We start from the raw sequence: 19,757 nt of genomic DNA on the forward strand, positions 1-19,757 counted from the left end.
TGTTCGGAGAGCTTGAACTTGAATGCAATCTGATGTTGGCCTTCGAGTCTTTTAGGGCTCGCTTGAGGTCTCTGTCAGCTAGATATGAAGGTGCTGGCCTTGGTTTCTGCACCTGAGATATGGGGCATCTTGGATGTCACTAGGTAGATGAAACTGGGAACTGGATCCTAGTTGCTGGTGAATCTAGCTTTCCTGCTGGGTTTTGCTTTTCCTGGACTAGAGATCCCCTGACTCCTGCTGCAGGCAGAGCCTGGCCTCATATCCTCTCTGAGAACCAAGTGCCTCAACTCCCTATCTGCCTGCATGGCCAGTCTTGCTACCCTTGTCACTACAGAAATATCCCTGACCCAAGAGAAGCTTTACTCCTCTGTATAGTGCAAATCATCAGCCTCCAATCAAGTTGCCCAGGGTGCCAAGCTTCCCAAGGTTACTCAAGTACAAGCCACCTGGTGCTACTGAGTCCTCTGATAGTGTCCCTATTTCTTGTTATTTCACTCTGGGGAACTTGGTCCTCTCAACAGCCTTCTGGAAATGAAAACGACCTCAGGCTTGCAACATTATGCAAGCCTGCCAACTGGCTCTTGGCAAGCTTTGCCCTGGGGGCACCTCTCCAGACCCACCTCCCTGCTCTTCCCTAGTTCAAGGTGATGAGTTGCCATTACCCCACCTAAAACCAGTCTTGTCAGAGGACCTTAGTAGGCAAGAGCCCAGTCTCTATAATCCACTGAGGGTGGAAGCTATAAGCTCTTTGAGAAGCTGGGGAGAAGTGGACATGGGTCAAAGGCATGTGTCCCAGTCATGGTTTGGATATGAGGTGTCCTTTAAAAGCTGCTGTATTAAGAAGGGTTACTCAGCCTTTAAGTGGGAAGGACAGTGTCACTGAGAAAGCCCAGGTCACTGAGAAAGCCCAGAGGCCCCATTAAGTCACCAACCCCTGGTGGCAACTTCAGTGTTTAGTAGGGGAGGATTCGCAGCCTCTCCCTGCCTGGGCGGAGGATTTAGGAGCTTGTAGGTGCTTTCTATGGCCCAGCCCCTCAGCGAGATGCCTTGGTCCCCTAAACTTTAGCATGCCTGAAAAGCCACCAAGGAAATTGTTCAACAAATATTCCTGGGTCCCACTCTCACAGGCTCCAGGTCGGAGACCAAGAATTCACATCTCCAGCAGCTCCTAGGCGCTGGGATCTGTCAGCATTGATGGCTCCCCCAATGGCACTGCCCTGTCTGCTCCTGGGGCCCCACTTCCTTCGAGGTGAGGGGCCATTAGCAAAACGCAACGCAGGAGCCGCCTCATCACAAGCTCTTTTTGTGCATTGTGATTTCTGGAACAAGACCTTAGAAGGGCCCTGGATCCCTCGGACTAGGGCAGCATGGAAAAAATTGGAAAAGCTGGCAGGGCAGGGGAGGGGTCAGAGCAAACCAGGTGGAAAGCCAGGAAGTGCCCTTCTGTCCAGATGGGGAAGCTGTGTGTCCTTGCAGGAGGCACAGACTTCCTCAGCTGCCCCAGAAAGCCACCTCTGACCTCAGAACACCCAGGTCTGCAGGGAGAGCTGGTGGGGAACCTAAGGGCACACCACAGGGAGCGCCCCTGGGAGGAAAGCTTCCTGCAAGGACTGGCATCTGCTCCCACTGTGCTTTGGGTGTTCCCCTCAAGTCCTTGCTCACTTTGCTCCATTAGAAAAAAATTACATAAAATTTACTTACTATTTTAGGGGCCATTAGCAAAAAGCAAACATTTTGGAGTCAGAAATCCTGGTTGCCCTCCCCTTGCCTCCAGGAGGTTGGGAGTAACCCCGTAGGAAATGCTGGAAAGGCTGGGGGCCTTCTCCTAGTCTGTTTCTTCATGGTTGATGGGTCAGTGCTTCACAGGGCTGTTGATGCAGATCAGGGATAGAATATGTGCGCACGGTAGCCCCAGCACACCAGGCCACTGTTAAGTAGCCTCCAGCCGAAAGAAAATGCTTCAAATAATTTAGGCTTTCCCCCACCACCACCATGGAATTCTCTTCCTTCCTGCTTGTTTTTATGGAGCCAAACCTGGCCTTCCTAGGCCGTCTTCCTGCACAATGTCTCTGGTACAATATTGGCAAATCCACATGAATTCTTTAAGTAAATGGATAGAAACTTGAGAATTTAAGGGTTGAACTCTTTGGTTTCCTATTGTCAACAATTTCTGAGGTGGCATATCCCAGTAAAGCAGCCCCTCTCCTGTATCCTCAGGGGACACTTTAAGACCCCAGTGGATGCTTGAAACCACAGATAGTAGCAACCCCGAGTTCTTTCCTGCACATACATACCCATGAGGAAGTATGATTCATACATTAGTCACCGTAAGAAAACAACAATAACCAAAAATAGAACAATTTATTATAGTACATAAGTATGTAAAAATATACTGTAATAAAAATTTTTTTAAACTTAAAAACAGCTGCTGTATTAATACACGAGGAGAAATGATCAAATCATGAGAGCTGTAATCTAATTAGTGGATTAATCCATTCAATGGATTAATTAGTCATTTTCCAAGCACACACAAGTATTTTCTGAGTATTTTATGATAATTAGCATTTCTCCCTCATATTTAACAATACAAATAAAATCAGAACAGAACCATGATCTTGTCAACCACACATAAGAAAACTAACAACTAGACATTGGTTCAAAGGAAATTCTAGAGGCAAATAGAATTTCTCTCTATAAGATAAATTATGCTTTTATGTATGGGAAGGATAGTGATGAACCCAGCCTGATTCCATCTTAAGATTGACAACCATCTCATCACAAAGCCATGAAAAGTTCATTTCTGTTTTACTATAAATTACTGTAATTTCTCAACTTGTTTGCAATTCCTGCCTGTGCATTGAACCCACCCATGTCTGGCCTTCTCTGACCAGATAACAACCATCTCTGAAACCTCAGTGGCACCTCATAAATTCTAATATTGGGATTTAAATTTACTCCCTACTTTGAAATATCATGCCCTGTAGATCATTAACCTAATATCCACCTTTGTATTATACTTGTCAAAATACTGTTAGCTGTAAGTTCAAGACATCCCCTTTGCAACTTTTTGAGCTATAAACCCTTGTTCCTGGAATACTGGGGGCCTGGTCTTTAGCCTGTGTTGGGATAGACAGCCGCTGATCAGTCTCATCATGTACACAAACACAAGCTTGCTTGCTTTAACTTAATATAATTTAAAATTGGAGTAGGTGGTTTTTTCCTTGCTTCAGGGTTTAAAATAGATGCTTAGGGTATATTTTTAGAGGAACTCAATTATACTTAATTGGAGATGATATATGGGGTTTACTTTATCAAATTCATAAATTTTTTTGTTTATATCTAATGTAAACTACACATTCTTCCTGTCAATGTGCAGAAGCAGATGTGACAAAGGACTGTGACATCATACTGCCACAGTCTGGCTGGGCACAAAATAACTGAGCCACCACATCCTGTAGATTTAAACAGCAACTCTTTATTCCTGAACTCTCCCCAGCACTCTACATGCACATTTTGGGAAAATCCACACCCTCCACCTGGCTCTGCGCACCAAATACTCTCAGAATCCCGCAAGAACTCAACAGGAACTCAAGGAACGTGTGCCTGAGGCAGCAGGATACGCCCTATTCCCAGCAGGATCCTCCCTAAACCTGGAGCCACTCTAATTCAGCAGGATCCACCCTAAACCTGGAGCTGCCCAAATCCCTGAGCAGGGTCACCTTACAAACCAAAACTCTCAAACATTCATGCAATGTCACTGAAAATGACCTGGGTCCAAGGCAAGCCCATTTCTACAATGGAGAGTCCTTCCTCTAAGCAACATTGGGTAGGCTGACAAGGAAATTGCCATGCGTCATTCCTACTTGGCTATGGCTCTCAGCATCTCCCCCCTTCTGATTAATTAAACAACAAGCAATGTGGCTTAGGGACCATGCCTGTTAGGTTGTCCAATTCAACATATGGTCCTTACCTGTCTTAGGTTGGTACCACTGCAATTGGATCATAGCCGTCACTGACTACTGGTCCAGCATACAGCCAAACTTGTGGATAGGCCTATGCACCAGTGGGGGGAGGGGGGAGATTCTTTGCCTCACCTCTGTTGGCCCCCAAATTTGGCTTTGGTGCCAGTGGGGGAGTGAGGTTCTTTGCCTCCCCTCTGTTGGCCCCCAAATTTTAGACCATCACTAGTAGAAGGGAGAAGGATACAGAAATGCCACGACACCAAGCCAAATGATGGCTCTTTTGGAAAAATTGCATCACTGGTGACACCATCAGCAAAGATATGCCAGCACTATCACAATTCACTGCACCAAATTATAGTTCACAATGTATACAAGTGATACATAGTCCAGGCAAGTTCTGCAAGCAGTTCAAAGCAGAGGAGTCTATCAATATGTCCATTTCCTCCCAAAGTAAATCGACTCCTTGATTGAGCATTACTTGTTGAGTTATTATTCATTGATGCATCAGTTTATACAGTTTACTGTGATAGCTATCATAGAAGCTGTAGTTTGGTTTTATCTTTGTCTTCACCGGCACTGGGATGAAGATAGGAATTCTGGCAATGATGCTAAAAAGAAATTATGTAACATTTCAACAGGCACTAAGAAGAAAATTTTTTGAACAATTTACATTATCCTGAACAGAATTAATAAATATAAAGGAAAGGTGAAAGTAAACAAACAGATCTATTAACCACCTTTAAAAACAATCCTTAACAGCTGTTTACCTAATTTAAATTAAACCATTTAAATCACATGAATAAAAAAAATAATTTGGATCCATTTTTTCATGAGCGCTGCTCATATATGATATATGGACATATGCACACACAGACATACAACACAAAACACAAGTGTGCACACAAACGTACAACACATAAGACAATAGTAAAGGCCTTGTAGCTATACACAGGTGAAATCTCCATTGCAATGTTTAAAAACTCCACAGTCAAAAAATAAATCTGATCAGAAAAACATTAACCTAGGTTTGTATGAGCTCAAAAAATAAAATAGAACTGTATGATGTGGGAAAAGGCAATAATAAAATAGATATTGAAAAAAGCATCCTGGTTAATCACTGTTGCAGATGTACGAATAGCCAAGCTGAAGCTCTGGATATCAGCTGTTATGGATTTGAGTCAAATCATCTTCTTTTTGGTCTGTTGAAATTGCTTTGGTTAGTCTCTCTGGAATCCAAATCAGATGCTGTTCTCCCTGTGGAAACACACAAACAGAACTCCAACTCCAGACAATCACTGGGTCAGGACCTTTCCATTGTCCTGTTAGAATATCTTTCCAAAGTACCTTAGGCTTATGTACATTTTTTGGACGTATATGCCTTTCCGCAGCACTGAGCCTTATGAATCCAAATTTTAAAAGTTTAGAGTAAAAAGGGTTATTTTAAGTTTATCTTTGGGGAATATATAAACCTTTCCAATTCCCTCTTTTTGCTTTAATAAGTACATTTTAATAGTTTGATGAGCTCTTTCAACTATGCCTTGTCCCTGTGGATTGTATGGGATTCCTGATAAGTAAAAAATTAACTGATTTTTCTTCAGGGATGATGTTCCAAAATAGCCTATATTCATCCTTTGGAAATTTAAAGATCCTTTTAAATTTAAGTCTTCCAAAAGCATTTTGCCTTACTTTTTAGAATTACTTTAGTCCTTTTAATTTTTTGATGTGGTTTTAAACCAATTTTCTTTCTAGTTTAATGTTTTCTAAATTGGCTCTTGTCTATAAATTTTAACACCCTCATCTGAGACTTCTAATTTCTGCACCACCAGAAATTAAAGTTGATGGACTTTATGAAAAAAATTACTAATAATCTCCTTGTTCTTCTATTTTATCCAATATTTGACTTTAAACTTCTCTCTTCTACCTTTTTCTATCTTGAATGTCTGTAACTAATAGTTGTCTTAGCTTTTTGCATTTTCTATTTGAAATACCTTTACTTGACATTTTCAACCCTTTTCTATCTTATTTCTATCTTCTAGTTTTTTTCCCCTAAGGTTTGTACATTCACCCTTAGTTGCTTTTTTTTTTCCTCCTAGTTTTCTTTTGTTTCCTATTTTGTAGGTTTAAAATTCTTGTCTTCCTACATCTTCTCTATCTTTTTTTAACCTTTCTGTACTTCTGTCTTTAAAGTTTTCCACTTCAAATTTTTAATCTTCTTTATCCAAATATCTTTTATCCTATTATCTTCCCATTTTCATGTGTGTTTTTTTTTAAGTAATACTTTTAAGATTAACTAGGCTTCGAATGATGCAATCTTTCCTCCGTCGTGAAGGCATCTTAACCACCTTCAATTCAACCTTTTAAAGCCTTCCATTTATCATCTATACTGTACTTTTAAATGTACTTTTTCACCACCTATATCTTCACTCTTTTAAACGAGGCTTAGATTCTGTTTAAATTGCTTAATGTTAGTTTTACATGGCTGCCCTTCAACAAAAGGCTTTTTTTTTTACTCCATAAAGAAGCCTTGTCTCAATCTGCCATGTACAAATACCTTTTTCTTCTTTCTTCCTTTCTCAAGTTTTTAAAGTAAGTCTAGTTTCCTGAAAATCTTTTTAAATGGCATTTTACAACTTTTTACTTTATCACACAGAGATTATCTCATCTAGAAACATTTTTTTTTAACCTTCCATACTAAAATATATTTCCACATCTTGAATCTTTAAATATCTCTTTTCTAGCCATTAACCCTTTTTATAAATTCATATTCTGAAACAACTCTCATAAAATTTTTGATTTAGACAAATTACTTCACTTTAATAAGATGAAATACTTTCATGTTTTTTTATGGTACTATAATACTATAATTGAAACCCAACTGAAACTTGTTATATTCTTTGTATATAAATTACACATGATAGAATCTTAACTCTTAGTAACCTTGTTTTAGCAAAGACACAGACATAAAGCAATATTAAACATTTTTCCATTCACCAATTTATGAAAACACAACATAATGTTTAAATATATTACCTTATGAAACTTAATAAGTAAAGAGTACTTGATTTTATATTTATTGGTTGATATTTTAACACTTTAGCTTTGTAAATTAATCAGATGTCTGTAAAAACCAAGATCTTAGACAAGTGTAGTAAACAGAATTAGCCATCTCTTTCTTGTTGAAGAAAAATTTTTCTACAGAATCGCATGATGGTCCCACTGTGATATTTTTAACAACTCCTCTTTAAAAAGCCATGGGCTACATTCTTGTATTGTATCAACATATGCCCTAACTGTTCTTGGTCTTACTGGGGTTCCTCCTTCCTCTAACAATTTCTGTTCCTCAAAGGCAAACAACTTCAAACCTTGAGTCAACCATTTTCCCCAGTTGCCTGAGAAAGTTCTAGGGACAGGCAACTTGAAATAAAAACAAAATAAATCAAAACAAGAACACATTTTTTTTAATTGGTCACCCATTCTCTCTCCTTCCCTCAGGGGCGAGAAATTTCACTTACCTCCAAGCTTCAGATGGTCCCCGAACGGGCCGCCAAATGCTGCAGTCTGGCTGGGCACAAAATAACCGAGCCACCACACCTTGTAGATTCAAACAGCAACTCTTTATTCCCAAACTCTCACCGGCACTCTACATGCACATTTTGGGAAAATCCACACCCTCCACCGGGCTCTGTGTACCAAATACTCTCAGAATCCTGTGAGAACTCAACAGGAACTCAAGGAGCTGGCGCCTGAGGCAGCAGGATATGCCCTATTCCCAGCAGGATCCACCCTAAACCTGGAGCCACCCTAATCCAGCAGGATCCACCCTAAACCCAGAGCCACCCTAATCCAGCAGAATCCACCCTAAACCTGGAGCCACCCTAATCCTTGAGCAGGGTCACCTTAGAAACCAAAACTCTCAAACATTTATGCAATGTCACTGCAAATGACCTGGGTCCAAGGCAAGCCCATTTCCACAATGGAGAGTCCTTACTCTAAGCAACATTGGGTAGGCTGACAAGGAAATTGCCATGCATCATTACTACTTGGCTATGGCTCTCAGCCTCATACCACCCCTAAGGGTTGGATAATGGGATTTACTTTGACCCTTTCTCTCCTGAATGCTAGATGATTCTCCTTGTGTGACAACAACAACAACAAAAATTAAAATAAAATTTTCCACCTAAGTGAGTCGAGCCCAGTAGCTCATCCTGTCTCCTACCTGAAAAGGCCAGAGATGCCTCTTAAAAAGCTGGTGACATCCCTAACTGAAGGTTCTACAGATTAAATTGACCTCAGATTAATCTGTCATGTGTTCCCAAGGCCAACTACTTTGTGCTTCAGAGAAATGTGGCCCTGTACTAACTCCAGGATGCTTGTGGCCCTTGATAATTGTCTCAAAGCAACTTATGTAACCTTCCCAGGGAAGGTGGGTTCATGAGACCAATGCTAGGGACAGATAGACACAGGATTGCACCCAGTGTTATTTATTGGAAACTAAATGACAGAAGCATGTCTCAGGCAGCAGCAAGATGCTGGACTTCCACTGAGATGATACCTGGACATTCTCAAAAACAATAATGTGTCTGACACGTCAGTGGATATTAAGAAACAGGTCATACCAGGCCTGGTGGGGGCATGCCTGTAATTCCAGCAGCTGAGGAAGTTGAGGCAGGAGGATGGCAAGTTCAAGGCCAGCCTTGGAACTCAGAAAGATCCTCAGAAACTTAGCAAGATCCTGTCTTAAAATGAAAAATAAAAACTAAATGTGGGTAAAACATCCTTGGGTTACATCCCCAGTACAAAAGAAATGGTGAAAGAAAAGTAAAGTTCTGGGTATCAGAGATGGGGACAACATGTTTCTATGATTGTTAACAACCTTGTTGGCTTCTAGGGCTTGGGATGTGTGTCAGGATCAACTGGTGGGTAAAATGGTGGTTATGACTGAGATGGCTCTGGTCACATTAAGCTGTATCCCTTTGCTATGGTTTGGCACAGTTTCATGTATTAGAAAGCTTCATGTATTAGAAAGATAAACCTCATTGTGGTGATTTTAGGAGGCAGAATCTCCTGGGAGGTCATTGAGTGTGTGTTCTTAGAAAGGAATGGCTCTCGTGGGATGCTGAGTCAGTCCTCCTGAGAGCTGTTTAGAAGCCTGAGCCTGAGCCCCAGGTTGTGCTCTGGCTTCCTCCCACAGGCCAAACCAACAGGGCTGCCTGATTTTGGCCTTGCTCTTTCAGAACTGTGGGATAAATAAATCAGTTTAAAAAAATAAACTGAGCCTGTCTCAGGTATTTTATAACAGTAACAGAAAATGGATTAATGCACCTATGACCAGAAAAGGCTCAGGATTTCATTTTTTTGTAAGTGAAATTTTACCTCACGTAGGAATCTCTAAATTGGAAGGAAAATCACTTATTAATATTTTAGTAACTGTTATAAAAAGTTTGAACACTTTGAATTGTCTACTAGCAGTGCAGTCTGAGAGGGATTGGGCCTCAGGAGGACTCCAGAGAAGTGATCTCTTTGTACTGCTGTTCATCACGAAGTCACTTGTGCCCTAACTAGTAAAAAGTGACATTTCTGATAAAAACCTAAATGTTTTTAAAGAATTTAGAGCCTTTTATCAAAGAGCACACCCTACATCATTGACATATTCAGCTGGATAAATCTGGGTTCCCTGGAAGCTTCATCCAGAGGAATTTCACAGTCCAAGGCTATCATTCATCTTATAGGTATGGTCCTTACCCCCTGGTGCAATGTAGTCTCTCAAGGGTTTTAAATGCTCTATGGCCAGGTACCAAGATGCACACCTATAATCCCAGCAACTTGGGAGGCTGAGGCAGGAGGATCAAAAGTTCCAAGACAGCCTGGGTAACATACTGAGATCCTCTCTCATTAAAAAAGAAAAAGTGTTCAGGATGCAGCTCAGTAGTAAAATGCCTCAGGTTCAATCCCCAGTACCAACACACACACACACACACACATACACACACACACACACACACACACAGAGTCCAGCAGCCATGTGCGTGCCAATGAGTGCCATCAATTTTAAACAACTCAAGGAAGCCAACACTAACCATGGCTTAGAATAGTCCATGACCACAGTGTCCCTGCTGATGCTGCTACCGTGAAAGTCTGCAAATCAAAATGAATTCATCTGCACCAAAACATGACTAATGTGGAGACCAGGGGACCATGCAGGAGAAGGTCCTTAAGCTTGATAGTTTGATCAAAGGAACTTTCAGGAGGACTCTGCCAAAACCACCACCTTATACAAAAGAAATGCTTCCAAACCCCTGACTTTCCAAACAAGATCATAAGATTTTATCTTTGGTTCTCAAGAGATTAATAAAACACAGAATGGGGCCCACAAATTCCAAGGAAATCCAGAAGAACCTTTCTTCTGCACTCCAGCTGAAACTATTATGGTATACTCTCAAGCACATTTTGAAATTGGTGGGCAAATGATACCAAAGATAATTAAAAATTGTGATGGCTTTCATGTGAATGTTCCAGATGAACAGCTGTCCCAGTCCCCAAAATTATACCTTGCCGCAGTCCGGCTGCAGCAAAATAACCGGGGGGGGGGGGGGGGGGGGGGGGGATGAGCAACTTGTGTAGATTGATACAGCAGTCAACCAATAAGAAATCTCCACACTTAATGGCTCGCTGGTGTTACTTTACAAACCACTCCCTCTGGCATTTTGCCAGGCGCCATCCAGGCTTCTTTACAGACCTTAACATTAACCACTCCCTCTGGCAAAATGCCAGGCACCATCCAGACTTGTTTACAGACTCTAACAATTCCCCTTTTGTTTAATTTAAATAATGACCATGGTGGTTTTTACACAAACACCATAAATAACCTGCTACAAACAGAAAGGGAGGATACAAAATGTCACAATACCAAGCCAATTGATAGCTCCATGCAAGAAGCCCTTGGAAAAATTGTACCAGCAATGACACTGTTAGCAAAGATACCGAGTTACAATTTGTTGTAGATTACAGTTTGTTGTCTCAGTCCAGGTAAAGCAGTGTCTCAATAGATTAACTCACAGTTCAGGTAAATCACAGTCCAGGCAAGTTCTGCGGGCAGCTAGCTTGATCCGAAGTCTCGTCCGGTTCTCAGGGGAAGTTTCCTCCGTTTTCAGCAACACTGGAAATTCTTCCACCCTCATTTTCACCGGCACTGGGATGAAGGCAGGAACTCCAGCAATGATGTTAAAGAAAATCCTGTAGTATTCCAGCAGGCGCTGAGAAAACAACCTTCTGAACAATTTAGTAGATTAACTCAAGGTTTTTTACATTTGAAATAAGCCTTAATAGTGCTCATTGGCTTCCAGGTGTGGGAGAACCATTGTAGCTTAGTTATTGGCATTGAAAATGACCAAACTTCAGGGATGTCAGTAGTGTCTTCTGCCGGCTGTAGTGGCCCTGGGGAGTGTCCCGGACTCAAACTGCTTCTGGGCCCAGGGAGCAAGAGCCTCTGAGACTGTGCCTCTGGGTCAGCTCTAGGATTTTGGCTCTTACAGTGGCATCCCGCTCCCAGGGCGGGGGGCGGGGAAGAGCCAGCTGCCGCCCCTTGGAAAGCCCTTGCTGCACCATGACGGGCTCCTGCACGTGGCAGTCACACCACCGATTTATGCACCCTCCGGTAACAAAAAGTATTCAGTAATAGCCTTTTGCTGCAACTTTTTTTCTGATAATCCTTCTTCTTTTGAACTTTCTTTTTCTTTCTGACTAGAGTTCCAGGGCTTTTATCAACACATGCCCTAATTGCACTTGGCTCCACTGGGGTGCCTCCCTCCCTTAGTAATTCACTTCTCACCCCTTCTATATTCTCATCACAAAGACAATACAAAACACTGAGACAAAACAAGACACAAATATCTTCTCCATTTTCTCGAAATGACCATTTTTCCTCTTGCCCTATCTGTCTAGGGGCGAGCAGATTTGCTCTCGTCCTATCTAGGGACAGGTAGCTTTTTTTTGTCAACTTACCCCCAAGTGTCCCGGGGCTCCCCATAATGGGCCACCATCTGCCGCAGTCGGGCTGCAGCAAAATAACGGGGGGTGGGGTGACAAACAACTTGTGTACGTTGATATAGCAGGAGTGGAAGCCATTTATTGTAGGACAACCGAGGAATTTATACATTGCACACAGCTTATCTAATTAACATAAACTAGATACAGCAGTCAACCAATAAGGAATCTCCACATTTAATGGCTCGCTAGCTTTACTTCACAAACCACTCCCTCTGGCATTTTGCCAGGCGCCATCCAGACTTGTTTACAGACTCTAACATTTCTCTGGCAAAATTCCAGGCACCATCCAGACTTGTTTACAGACTCTAACAATACCTTATGGCCTACGTAGTTTTGTAATTTTATGGATTGTTTAAACAAATTACACAAAAGCTTAAAACTATTTCATGCAACACTTCACAGACTCTGCTCTATTTGTTTTCTTCAACTCCCCCCTAAGGTGGCAGAATCTCTCATAGGTAACAGATATGCATGAGACTCTCTTGTAATTTCCAAATGTTTTATAATATGGGCACGTGCTATTACAATTGCTCATTTAATGATTTTAAAATTAAAACTAATGTCACCTGGGCTAGGATTGTGGCTCATCAGTACAGTGCTTGCCTAGCACATGTGGGACATGGGTTCAATTCTCAGCACCACACAAAAAATAATTTTAAAAAAAGGCATTGTGTTGTGTCCATCTATGGAAAAAAAAACTAATGGCATCCATGTGAGGACATGTCCTTTCCCAGCCATAGTAGTTGCTGAAACTGAGGAGCCTACCACTGCATTAGGTCACATGACACTCCAACTCCTTATGTATTAGGACAAAATAATAATCAAAGGCTTTCCCCCATGAGGGTGATGTGAGCATTTAGACTCCACAATACCACCTTCCCAGTGGCTGGCAGTGGATGGGATAGTGGCCTTTTCTCTGGACCATTTTCCAGGATCCTTCTTCTTTCAGACTCCCCAGGATGAGCATCCAGTCCCCACCCATGCTGCTGGAGCTGACAGTACGCAGCCTGCTGAGCGACAAGTCCAGGACCATCCTGGATCTGGAGGACCTGCCCATAGAGCTCTTCCCATTACTCTTTGTGGAGGCCTTCAGCAGGGGACACACTGAGGTCCTGAAGAAAATGGTGCAGACCTGGCCCTTCACCTGCCTGCCCCTGGGGGCCCTGATGAGGAAGCCACAGCTGGAGATGATCAGAGTGGCACTGGATGGGCTGGACATGCTGCTTGCCCAGCAGGATCGCCCCAGGTGAGGGGGACCCAGGTGGCCTGGAAGGAAACACCCTGGAGTGCAAGGAAGTGACTGATGGATCCAGGGAGAGTGGGTATTGAAGGGTGGACCAAGTGCTTCCTACTCTGCCAGCAAGGAGGGGTGGAGAGGCCTTGGCCATGCTGAACCCCATCTGGGAGGGGCTTCTGGATGTGGAGGTGCTTGTGGAAGCTGTGGTGACGCATGAAGGAGGCTGCACCTGCTTCTAACTCAGCTGGTACAGGTGGGGGCCTGTAGTAAGCCATTGTTGTAAATTGTGGCCGCCATTAGAAGATGGCGCCGGCTTCCACTGTGGCCTGTGATAAATCAAATTCCTTTGTGGAGAGTTGGCACGCTATCTCTTGCCACCCTATAAGAAAGACCCACGCGGCAGCTTAAGATTGGTACGTGGGAGGCTTTATTAGGCTGTGCTTGGGCCCTCAGAGAAGGAAGAAGAAAGAAAGTGAGTCACTATAAGATACTTAAATCAAGGCCTGAATAAACTGCTGAAAGAAGATTCCTGAGTTGCGTCTTCCTTGCGGGCAAGGGGTCGCGACAGGGGCCAGGCTGGATTGGAGGGAAGTGGGTGGAGAAAAGTGAGACAGAAGGAAGAGGTGGAGCAGGGAGCAGCAGCTGAGAGGTGAAGGAAGGGGCCTCAGGGCTGAGACTCTGCTGTCGTCCCCGCAGGAGGTGGAAACTGCAGGTTCTGGATTTGTGGAATGTTCACCACAACTTCTGGAGGATGTGGTCTGGAGCCGTGGTCGATGCCCGTTCACCAGAGGCCATGAAGAAGAATCGAAAATTGAAACATGGTCCAGCAATGGCAGCTAAGCCGCCCTTGAATGTAGTCATAGACTTGTGCCTCACAGAAAGGCCCCTGGACGAATTCCAGGCCCACTTGTTCCTGTGGGTCACACAGAGAAGGGACATGGTACACTTGTGTTGCAAGAGCCTGAAGATCTTTGGGAAACCCACCCGCCACACCAGGAAGGTCCTGAGACTGCTGCAGCTGGACTCTGTCCAGAAGGTGGAAGTGCACTGCACCTTGGCGCCCTCCACCTTGGCTGCTTGTGCTCCTTTTTTGGGCCAGATGAGGAACCTGAGGAAGCTGCTTGTCTCCCAGGTCCACATGCCTGCCCACTCCTCCCCAGAGGAGCAGGCGTGGCTGCTCTCCCAGCTCACCTCGCAGTTCCTCAGGATGCACTGCCTGCAGAAGTTCTGTGTGGATGCTGTCCTCCTCCTGGAGGGCCACCTGGAGCAGGTGCTGGGGTGAGTAAGTGGGGTGAGCATCCTCTGCAGACCTAAATATGAAAGGGCACCTACTGTGTGCCAGCCACTGACACTCTCGTGGTGAACAAGACACTGGAAGGTAAATAACCCATATTCTGTTCCTATTGTATCCTGAAGTTCGATCTCCTAACCTGTGTTAGAGCAAAGGGATAAACTAGGGCCCATGGTCTGGGAAGCATAACTCTTCTTGGAAGCCAGCTGGTGGGGACAGGAGCTAGTGAGGGTGGGTGAGGTTCCTTTTCTGGGAGGCCTATCCAGCGAAGGTGGTGGGAGATGGGGTAGAGGAGAGGGCGCTGGAGGAGGGAAGCCCTGTGCTCTTCAGAGGGGCGCAGAGGAGCTGCTTCTAATGCCCCCATGGGGAAGGCTGCTCTGAGCCTCAGATGGTGATTCTGTGGTTGAGGGTGAGGAGCAGGGATGGAGGGTACAGGGCAGGGCGTGAGCCTCACAGGTGGACAACCCCGGTGGGTTTCCTTCATCTTGCCTGGGTTTATCCTTTGTAGATGACTCCCCATGTCCTCCTGTGCACAGAGCTGTGCCCTTCTGCTTGGCAGTGAGGAGGGGAGCCATAGAGATGTGCACTCATCTGGTCACAGGAATGATGGTGAATCTCGCCCTGACATGGGGGTGATGTGAATGACCAGATTCTGCAAAAGGCAGCTTCCCAAGTGTGGGCCACTGTCAGATGACCAGGGTGACTTTGGGTTGGGCCAATTTGTCTTCTCCCACCTTGACATTGCTCCTCAGAAATAACTGCCTGGTTTCTCCTTAGGCACCTGAAGACCCCCCTGAAGACTCTCTCAATAAACAACTGCCGGCTGTCAGATTCTGACTGGAATTATCTTTCCTGATTTCCAAACACCAGAAAGCCCAGACACCTGGAACTGAGGGGCATCAAACTGACCAATTTCAGTCCAGAGCCCCTCAAAATTCTGCTGGAGACTGTTGCAGCCACCCTGAAGATCCTGGACTTGGAAACTTGCAGGATCACTGACTCCCAGCTCCAGGTCCTGCTGCCTGTCCTGAGCCGCTGCTCCCAGCTCAGGGTTTTGAGCTTCCATGGAAACCGCATCTCCGTGTCAGCCTTAAGGGACCTGCTGCTTCACACTGCCAGGCTGAGCCCTGCCCCTCTGGAGAGCTATGATGCCCAGGGTGCCATCCACCCAGGGAGATGTTCCCAACTCTGTGCCAGGCTCACAGCAATAGTGAGGGACTTTAGGCAGCCAAAGGTTCTTGTGTTCTGTACTGTCCCATGTCCTCAATGTGGCAGCATGTTCCTCTACAACCAGGGCCTCCTTCTCTGTTCCTACCCAACAGCTGCCTAGTTGGGTGTGTTTTAAAAGTGTACTTCTAGGCAATTGGAGGTATAACCAGGATGTAAGGTCACCTTAGAGGGAACTCAGAGGCCACCATTTCAGACACTGCCTGAGGTTTGGATGGGAAAGGAAAGTGCAGCAGGGGGCTCCATTGGAGGGAAGCCCCCCGAGGATAGGACCTTCAGGACATGTGTCTTCATAGCGACATACGTAGAGACCTGGATTTCTAGAATGGGATTCAGACTTGATGGGCACAGGAAGAAGCTATTGTGTTTCATGGCTGGTCCATAAATAGTCAGAAATGAAGGGAATCTCAGGGTTAGTCTTCTGATGTCCTCTGTGATGGATTTACCTGGCTTTCTGATGAAACCTTGGGATTCTCCAGGTGCTGATGGAGAAAGATGGCCCTGGGTACTTGGTGAACAATGAGGTTCAGCCCCAGGAAGTCAAGGGATCAAACTGAAATCTGGTCATGATGTGTGGCTACTCTGTGGCTTAACACATGCGGGTGCACACAAGTGGCCTGGAACATTCTACGTAGGCACTGAACATGAGCCAAGGCAAGAAAACCTCTTTTCAGGGGACCTCAGTGCCACCCAGACATTCAATGCTGCCCCTTCCTCGTGGATCTTCATGTAGACCCAGAAACCTCAGGTCCCTGTCTCTGGATGCACTGGGCAAGGGCATCTGTGCATACAACAGGCCCCATTGTCCCACTCCCAGTGCCTGCAGGAGGTGTCTATGCTGCACATTGATCAGAGCTCTGAGTCTCTTGACTATCATCCACCTAGGTAGTCTGTCCTCAAACTAGTGGTGCCCATTGAAGGTATCCAAATTCTCTTTCAGCAAAATAGTAGAATCCTATAGGTAGATAACACTTGCAAATATTTCAAAATGAAAGTGAATAAATTACAAGCTCTGGTGGGGCGGGGGTTGCACATAACTGACAGACCTTCCCCTAACACTTCCTTCAGCTGAGGACTGGGCTGATGGGGTTGTGCAGTGACATTAGCCTTAGCTTTCCATCCAAGGATGAGAATGAGGTCCCCCCAGTCTTCATTTGAGGTGTTCTAAAGCTGCCTGTGGACGTGTTTTAATTATGGCTTGAATAACTCTCCACACATAGTGAACTGGAACCCACTTGGATGTGTAAGCAGACTGCAGCTCACTCTTGGAACTGGTAGCAGAGTCTGGGCCATGCACACCAGCTCATCTCTCCCGGAAACAGTGAACTATGTGCCTCACCCCCCTCTTCATGGAAGTTCCTTTTCTGTGGCTCTAAGTGTAACTTGCACACGTGGCGGGAGGAAGGTTCTGAGTGGCATTTGTTCTGCACTGCTGCTGGACTCTAGGTTCAAATAAAGCCAGAGATCTTCAAAATGAGATCTGTCATCATTTGTTCTTTTAAGAGTTATCATGACTAAAAAGGGACTTGAAGATATTCTGGTTTCTCCAGACCCCTTGAACACTGGAAGTGTTGTGAGGATTCTTCGTCTTCCCAGAGCCCTGGGGATAAAGCACTCACCTCTCTTTGAGCTGCTCATTTTTTACTCTAGGTTCATTTGTGCTGTGAGACAGCACACAAATGTAGGATGCCATGACAAACAGGATAGGGTGTGTAAGGGTGGCTGGGTCAGGCAGATGGGACTGGGTTCCACTCCTTGTGTGATAGTCCAGCCACAGTGACTCCATATTGTTTTGTGACTCCATTTTGTAAAACAACCATGCCAAGTAGAAGGTCATGACCAGAGCAAGATGTTCTTTTCCTTTGGTTATAGAAACCTTTAAGAACACGGAACTACCTAATGGGGCATTTTACACTTTCATTTTGGTTTCTTCAATGACCCATGGTTGTTGGGGAGCACACTGAAGAATCCCCATGCTTTGTAACTTCCCGGGGGTTCCTCCTGCTATGGACCTAACCTATGCACATTCTCCTGTGTGCTTTAAATCACCTCAACATTCCTTATGTCACTGCATACAATGGGAACATTACAAAGCGGTTTACAATGTGCTGCTTAGAGAATAATGACAAGAAAAAGTCTCTACACATTCAGCCCAGATGCACTTATTTTCAACCATGTTCAATCCATGGCTGAGTCCAAGGATGCAGACCCTACAGCCTCAGAGCCCAGACGAGAGACGCAGTAGCACAGAAGTGTGAGCAGAGGCAGAAGCGAACAGAGACATCAGTTACAGAAGATGACAAAGAACCAGAAAGAGCAGCCTCGAGAATTAGAAGCACCGCAGCTCTGCCATCTTCTTGGTGTCGGCATAGAGAGACCTACACCCCTGGGGCACTAAGGGCATTTCTGAGAAGTAAGTTAGTAAGAATGAAGCTGGTAAAGTTCAATCGGTGCCTAGGTTTCAGTATTGCAGGAAATTGTGTCTCTATTAATTTTTCAATGGATCATTCCAATGTTTCATCTTACCTCAAAGCAATAAGCTTCAGAAATCAGGGGACTGAATAATAGGAGAGGCCTAATTGCCTATCACACTCTATAATTAAACTATTCTTTTTCTTTAGGTTGTATTTATTGAATGAAAAGAAAGAAAGGGAAAAAAAAGGCTGGAAATGTGGCTCAGCAGTTCACTGTCCCTGGGTTCATCACCTGGTACCAAAAAAAAAAGAAAAAGTGATTCATGGTACTTTGTTCTTTTACTGAACACAATTTGTGGGGGGTTAAAAAATGTGGATTGTAGTGGACAGGGTGGCACACACCCTAAGTCCACCAACTCAGGAGCTGAGCAAGAGGATTGCAAGTTCAAGGACAGCCTGGGCAAGTTAGTGAGACACTGTCTGAAAATAAAACATGAAAAGGGCTGGGGATGTGGCTCAGTGGTCCAACAACCCTGTGTCCAACCCCCAGTTCCTCCAAAATGTGGGGTTTGGGGATGTGGTTCAGTGCGGAACAGAGATTCCCTTGATGCTTTGACTATAAGCCTTGTGGCTTTGAAACTTACATTTTTTTTCCCCAAATCTCCTCCCTAACCTTCTCCTCCCTGATCTTCTTTTCCCTGATCTCCTTCCTGGTTTCTCTCTCATCTCATTTTCTCTGAAACACGTCTTTAAAAACATCCTGTTCCTGCTGATGGGCAGAATCACAGCCTTTAGGACAGGTCCCCTGAGTTCCTCCTTTGTGAGCAAAGTAATAAACATTCTTTTTCCTTTTTCTCAAAACTGTGTCCTTGTTACTGGATTGTTATCAGGAACAAGGACAGAACTTTGGGCATCCAGTGGTAGAGTGCCCCTGGGTTCAATCTTTGGTATGAAAAATAAATAAATAAGCAAGAAAGCAGGATGAGCATACCTATCCCTAGGCCACAGGCCAGTGGTCCTTTTATAGTCCCTATGCATGTTTCCTGGTTTTAAAGAGTTTTAAACACTTTCCTACAACCATACACACTTGAAACTACTGCCATCAGTTTCAGACAACTCAAGGAAACCAACACTGATTGTGTCCTTGCTGAGGATGTCTATCAGCCGTGAACTCCTGTGTACTTACAGGTGAAGCTAATGGTGAAAGTTTTCCATCAAAATGACACCATTACAACACAACAGGGCTGGCAGGGTGCTAGGAAGTGGGCATCCTGAACCACAACTGCCTGCTAACAGGAGCCGTCACAAAAGACTCACAGAACCACAGCCTTATGCAAAATCTTAGGGTCTCACTAAGTTGCTCAGACTGGCTTTGAACTTGCAATCCTCCTGCCTCTGCCTCCTGAGCATTTAAGATTTTAGACATGCACCACTGTGTCCTGCTCATAATTATTTTTTTCTGAGGAGAAACCCACACAGCAGGTCCCTGTCATCCTGGACCAAGGCCACTCTTGAATCCTTGCAGCCAATGGTAATGGTTTCAAAGCATCTTATGTGGCCTTTGAAACCCTGTCTTCCTT

The sequence above is a fragment of the Callospermophilus lateralis genome, chromosome 1, assembly GCF_048772815.1.
Source record: "Callospermophilus lateralis isolate mCalLat2 chromosome 1, mCalLat2.hap1, whole genome shotgun sequence".
Lineage (NCBI taxonomy): Eukaryota > Metazoa > Chordata > Mammalia > Rodentia > Sciuridae > Callospermophilus > Callospermophilus lateralis.